Consider the following 6,902-nt stretch of genomic DNA (forward strand, 5'->3'; position numbering starts at 1 on the left):
GACAATGTGCCCCACAAGAATGAAAGTCAGACATGACTCATGCCCAAAGGTCATGACACTAATTCACATCTGTACCTTTTCTCTCTAAGCCCTACCCCCAGGCCCAGTCACAGAGTGGTCCAAAACAGAAACTGGTGGGGGGAAGAGGAGATGACGAAAGGAAAGAAGTCAATCATTGCTCCTCCCCTTCCTCGTGGCAAAATTCTAAGGTGGAGCAGATCCGAATGGAATGATTGGGAGAGAAGTTTTAAGTTTGAATGATTTAGGAGTTTTATTATTCTACTAGAACAGACTGAACTCTGTAATTTTTAGCTGGACTGAACTCAACAAAATTTGAAGGAAACCAGAGAACTTTTATTATCTAAGCAGTATTAGAAACCAGAGACATCCCTAAGATTTCATTTCAGGGTCAGGAAAGAACAGGTGAGGTGTTTAATAGGCAGAGAAAAATAAAATGAAATTGGTTTGTAGATCAGTTAATAAGCTGGTTCTATGACTTGGACACACACTGAGATTGTGTGGCTTTGGGGTTCAAAGGCCAATGACCAGCGATGGTATTTGCTTAACTTGCATTCTCTCTGAGACAGTGTCTGTGAGGTGTTTAGCACGTGTCTGGCACAGTGCAAGCCTTCAATAAACAATGGTATTAGTATGCTATTTTTAATTATTATTACAGGGCATCTGGTTTAAGACGCATCCAACTAGACTCTCAGCAACTCTCAGCCAGCAGGTTAGGAAGCAGCGACGGTTCCAGGCCTCCATAGAGGGAGCTCTGAAACCATCCGTCTGCAGGCTCAGGGATGGAGAAGCCTCTACCAGCTGTGGCTTCCGTGGGAAAATGATCTAACTGATGGGACAGACTCCAGGGAGAGACCATGGCAGAGGGATCAGGCTGTCCTGACTTGGAATCTTGGCTCCACAGCCAAAATGGACAAATTATTAACTTCTCTGAACTTCAGTTTTCTCATGTTTAAAAAAATCCAAAAACAATATGTACCTACTTTGGGGGAATGCTCACTTAATTGGGTTGTTACGGTACATAATGGATATTCCATTTGTTTGCTTCCTTCTTCCCAGTTCACCTAGCCATGTTCCTCTTCTTTAGTTCTTAAAACCCCTTTATGGAAGCCCAGCGTTCTTAAACTTTCCTGCTCCATGCTATTTCCTCTTGTTATCTGGGAAAGTAGCCTAATAAACTAATCTCTAATAAAGTAGAAATGAATGATAATTGCTTGGACTTGAGATTACCTTTTCATAGAGGAATCTGGAGGATGGAAAGCAGAGAAGAAATCTCAGACCCTGAACTTTCACACTCGCCTCCACCTGAGGTGAAAGGTTTAGGGCTGAGGACCGGAGTAAGCACTCCCACTGGGCTGATGCTCCCCTGAGGACAAAACTATCATTTTTCCAATGTGAGCAGCCAACTCTTACACCCGGGGACCTACTCTACTCTTCTGTGCCTGGCTCTAAACTGGGAGCTTTGCAACAGAATCACACTGATTCTTCGTACATCTGAAAGCCAAGAGAGGTAGCTACTCAAACTCCAAACCAGTCAGACTTCAAAGTAATCATTCATCCCTGACAACCCACCATGAGAAGACAGTACTGAAGCGATTCAAGAAATACATGTGTGGGTGAAAAAAAAAATTGAAAACTTCATAAAGAGAAGAAGAGAGGGGAAAGAAAAATAAAAAACTCCAAACTTTAAATGCTTGAAATTGTCCTTGAACTCTTTATCTTCCTTTGCTGTGAGCTAATACCCATTTCTGTTGGATCAGCACACAAGCTACTTTCCACAAATCTGCCCAGTACTCCACCGGTGACAAGAGGTCAAAGCGTAATGCGTGTCCATGTCCCTTAATCTGGAGCTGGTATTTGGCAGTGGTTGTGGGGACTTAACTTTAATTAATTGACTCCTTAGGAATAGAGCTGACAGTTTCTCTTTCATAGATTTCAGAAAATTGAAATTTTTTCCTTAAAGAACCTCACAGTGCTGTAAATCCCTGGGCCTGTGGAGGAGGCTGACATAAAATAGACATCTTCTCTTTTACAGGGTTTCTCTCTTCACACAACAAACACAATATTATTCATCCTCGAGGGAGAACATAGGTGCTAAAGGATAATCAAAGGGATAGTCAGTGTTGAAATTGGGGTGAAATAAAAATATTATAACTGAGCCGTGGCCCCTAAACATTCCTCTTCCTCTTCAGGAAACTTTCTGGAGGCTTCCCATCTCATCACATTGAACTTCAGTGTGTAATTGAGTCCTGCCAAAGTAACCTCGGCACCCACCTTGATCTCAATGTCTCTCCAGAGGCTTTGAGCCTATAGCCATTAGTCATCCCTAATCCATAAAATAAATGTGGCCTCATGCTGGTAGCAGAAGTTGCAGTGGGAGGCTGAGCTGTGTTCGCCCCAGGGTCTGAGCATGTGTGAGCATGTCTGAAGGACCAGTGGATGGGCCCACCAGGCTCTGTTGCCCAGTAAGAACAGGGCACTCAGTAGGCAAGAAGATACCCTGAAAGCAAAGTAAAACATGCTGCTTATCTTGCACAAAGTGAGCTCTGAGGAAGCACAGAATGAATCTGTAATTGCCCTCAGGGGTGCAGGTCCATGTCCAAGAGAGAGGGGCTGAAATGAGATGGGGCAAAAGCTAAAGAACTCTTGGAGATGAAGTGCCAGCAATCCAGGACTCCAGAGGTGGCACTGATGGAAGGCAGCTCCCTTAGTGTGCACAGTACTTGTCTTAATGTGGCTTTGCTGGGAACAGCCAATGGCCTTGTCATGTTAGTGTCCTGGCCAGGTAGGAGCCACAGTGGCAGCACTCTGGCATGCATCCACAGTGCTGTGCTTCTAGTGGGCATTGTCAATGACAAGTGACAATGGGTTATGGTTGAAAGTAATACTTTGTGGTCAGCCATGACAAGAGACAGTTCCAAGATAAGCAGCAGTAATAGCTGAGAAGTGGAAACTGTGAATATTGAAAGAATATTTCATGGAGCATGTGTAGGACCCTTCTGAGAATTCTCAGAAGTTCCAAGTTGTATTTTGAGGGGAGTAATACTTGAGTTCCTCTAGACCTAGTGGAGCTGAATTAGAGAAACACCACATCACGATACTGTTTTAAGAATCTTGCTGCCCTTGGTTGATATGCTTTGGGAAATCAAGCCTATGTGTGTTGGAATAGTGGATCTATATTTTGATTGTTGATGGTAGGCTATGAAATGAGACAGGAGTATGTTCCATTTTCTCTTCTGGAAGAACAGTCATCAAAACTGACCTACTGGACTGAGTAAACACATCTGAGTTTTGGGACTTCTTTTCTGTTGAAAGACCCCAAAGATGGAAGAAATACTTTCCTCCACTGGTGGATTGGGGGATTAGAATAACATAATTTGAATATCAAAAAGAATAATACATTATTTTACTTCCCAGAACAATTCCATATTACACTGTGCATATTATTGAGAAGCCAGTAAGTGTGTGTGCTGATGTAATGTCCGCAAGAGGACTTTGAAAAAGTTGAGAAGCCAATAGTTCCTGTTGGGAGCTGTGCTCATGTAAAGATATAGAAGAGTCTGCAAACATAGGATAGACAAGTGAGAAAATGAGCTTCTAGCTTGTGTGAATTATAAAATGCCTGAAGTAGAAGATAGGACCTGGTTTAAAAAATGAAAATGTCCTCTGGTTTAAATCATTGAGCTGTCCTCATACCATCAGCCTCTAGCAATAATGTCTGAACTCAGTCTTTTTTTTTTTCACAGTCCTTATGAAGAAATGAATCACTTTTGGAAGATGACTGGTGGATGAAATAAGAGAGGAAACAAGTAAGAAAATGAAACAATTTTCTTCCAGAAAAAATGGAACTAGGCACCTTCAAATCTCATAAGCTTTGCTGCAAAAAGTCTTCTTTCTTAAAATAAGCAGTTATCTATTTAATTTCTTCTATACATCCAGGACCCAGATTTAGGAATGGGTGTGGTCTTGTTTCAGGTGTTTCATTGCTAATGTAGATTTATAATACGATCACTTTATTTTTAACACACTCTCTTCTGAAACATCAGTTTTGACTAAAATTTCCTAAGGCAAAATAGTTTTGGTCAGTACAATTAGGTAATTTCTAGCAAGTGTCAGAATGAGTAAAGGATGCCATAAAGACTGTCTGGGAAACTCTCTGAGTCTACAGGTTGTAATCAGTTGATTTGAAACTTAATCACATTCTTATAATAATAAGAATCAAGGTCTCTTTAGTTATTACTGCTGTTTACTGGGAAAACCAGGGAATTATAGAGCCTGATTTCACCCTCTTTTCCAATGGCAATTAACCTCGGATTGAAGCCTGTTTAGGTTATCTGTGAACTATCCTTGAAATGGAGATCTGTGTGTAGTAGGTTACTGAGGCAGACACTCAGAATATCACCTATAACGGAGTGAGGGAAGCAAGACTGAGCAGAGGAAGAAATTGAGCTGATACTGCTGCAACCAAGGCCTTAGCCTACCCTACAGGAACTCTGGAGCTGTGATGACCCTTCTGTGTTGCCTGAATTAAGGAAAGGAGGCCAGGTCTTAGCATCCTGCATTAATCACTATTGGAAGTGAGCTGTCCTTACGCAGGGACGTACCTTGGGGAAGGCAGCTCCCTTTGGCTGAGGGCAATGCCTAGACAGGGACACAGTGATAAGCCCTCAGCAGCCAGCATTCTTTTCTCCTGGGAGAATGAGTTCCTTAGTTCTGCCTGGAATGGAGAGAGATAGAGGGAGAATCTGGGCAGTACACTACAGATCCACTTGCAGACCCCTTATTGAAGAGATCCCTTAATTAAGGTATAAGGTAGAAGTTGTTTCCTATTATCTAACATTGTATAACATTACTGCAAAACTTAGCGGCTTAAAACAACCAAAATAATTTATTACTGTTCCCAGTTTTTGTGGATCAGGAATCCACACATGACTTGGTTGGGGGCTTCTGCAAGTAGAATCCTTGAGGAGCCTGGTGTGAATGCAGTCAGATGGTGATTGAAGCTGCTGGGGGCTGACCAGTCACCTCTCTCTTCTGCAGTATTGGGGCCTCTCCATGTGGTCTCTTTGTGTGGCCTAGTTTGGCCTTCCTCCCAGCATGGCCACTTGGCACTTCTTACCGACATGGAGGCTTAGGGCTCCATGGGTGAATATCCCAAGTGAGACTGGAAGACACTGCATAGTGTTTCCCAACTTAGCCTCAGAAATCACGTGGTGTCACGTCTTATACCTTCTATTTGTCAGGGGCCACCAAGTTTCAAGGGGCGAGAGACATAGATTCCATCTCTTGACAGGAAGTGACAAGGTCTGTAGGAACCAGTAGGATGGGACATTTTTGGCAATGCAAAAGGCTCTAAAGCTTATATTTTCTGATGGCAATAAATTCAATGAAGGGTTTTAAAATAATGGCATAGTTAAAATCCTTTGATTATTTTTTGACATAGTCAATGCATAAATTCAGCCCAGAATATTCCAGCAGTTGTAAGGAACTAGACACAGATCAATATTAAATCCAGCATTATTGTCTTATATTAAGTACTATGTATGAGAATATAGGAGCCAATAACTAAAGTTATTCCTGTGTCACAAAAGCCAGCTGAATGAATTCTATATCAGTTGTCCTTTATTATCACCCTAAATTTTCACATATCATACTGAACAGAGCTCAAGAGTCAATCCTCTTATTTGCAGTCATATTAGGAAATCGCAAGATCAGTACCAATGCTTTCGACACTCTGAACCCCAATTTTAGACCACAGAAATACTATTAGCTCCTCTATTCTTACTTGGCTGAAGAAATGTGGTCATCACCATGACAATTTGGACCTCAAATTCAATTTAAAAACTGACATAAACTTTGATACGAAGCAAATTACATTAGCTCTGACTAGGACAGATTTTTAGGTTAGTTTGGTCAGTGCTGATAGGTTTGAGTCTCTGAAGTTTATTTTCTTTTTCCCTGAGGAAAACACAAATAACTTTGTGTGTTGCAAAGTGGGAAACAAAAACCAGTCATAACGCCTCAGAGTTTTGCTCTTTGGTGATGGAATTCAGACCCATTAGCCTCCTTGTCATTTTATCTCGTCTCTTTCAGTGTCATCTTAAATGACCGGGCTTACCAAACACTGCTGGACAAAACTGTTGAGGCGGGCACACAACCAGCATTTGTTTTGGGAGAATAAAAAGATTTGTTTTATGTTAGGAATTCACCAAATCATGTTTTTCAAAAAAACTTTTGAATTGTTTATTATGTTATCTATTAGTCTATATAGGAAAGGTTATTGAGTTTATAATACGTCACTAGCAAGCATACAATGTACAATTTAGATAGTAATAAATGAGGCTTCAAATCCTTTTATGATGCAGAGACCTTTTCAGCAGTGCTTGGCAGTATAAGCAATGTTGTTTTTACTTAAAGTAAAAAACATTGCATGGAAAACTGTCATTGAAGAATGACATTGTATTTTAGTGCTTTCACTAAAAATGAACATCTTTAAAAGTAACTTTCAAAAAAAAAATGATTAGAACTCCGAAGACATAAAATTATCTCAAAGTAGTTAAATAATGAATATCTGTATATCTTATATGTCCTAAATTTGGAGATGTTTAAAGCAAAGAATTTTCATCATCGGACAAATAGTACTTATTTCACTCTCTAAAGAGAAGCTTTTCAACTCTTTATCTCTTTGAAGCTAGAGTAACTGGTTGGAAGATAGGTTTGCATGTTTATTCGAAAAACATTCAGCACTTTTCTCAGTTCCATCTGCGATTGGCCCCAAATCAGGAGCTCTTTGACTAGAGTTGGTTCATTCTTTCTCACAATAAAAGGTAAGGCTTGAGAGACTGTCAAATCGCTGAATATTATCAGCATGCAAATAAATGTTT

General features: G+C 40.6%; 1 non-coding gene across 1 annotated transcript in view; it reads left to right on the top strand.

Moving 5' to 3' along the window:
- Positions 1 to 3,760: 3,760 nt before the first annotated feature.
- Positions 3,761 to 6,902, top strand: part of LOC102895662 — a 22,688-nt gene continuing 19,546 nt past the window's right edge. The window contains exon 1 of the transcript XR_001517017.2: positions 3,761 to 3,827. This is a non-coding gene — a transcript (uncharacterized LOC102895662). The remainder of the gene's footprint in view (positions 3,828 to 6,902) is intronic.

The sequence above is a fragment of the Pteropus alecto genome, unplaced genomic scaffold, assembly GCF_000325575.1.
Source record: "Pteropus alecto unplaced genomic scaffold, ASM32557v1 scaffold20, whole genome shotgun sequence".
NCBI classification, from domain to species: Eukaryota; Metazoa; Chordata; class Mammalia; order Chiroptera; family Pteropodidae; genus Pteropus; species Pteropus alecto.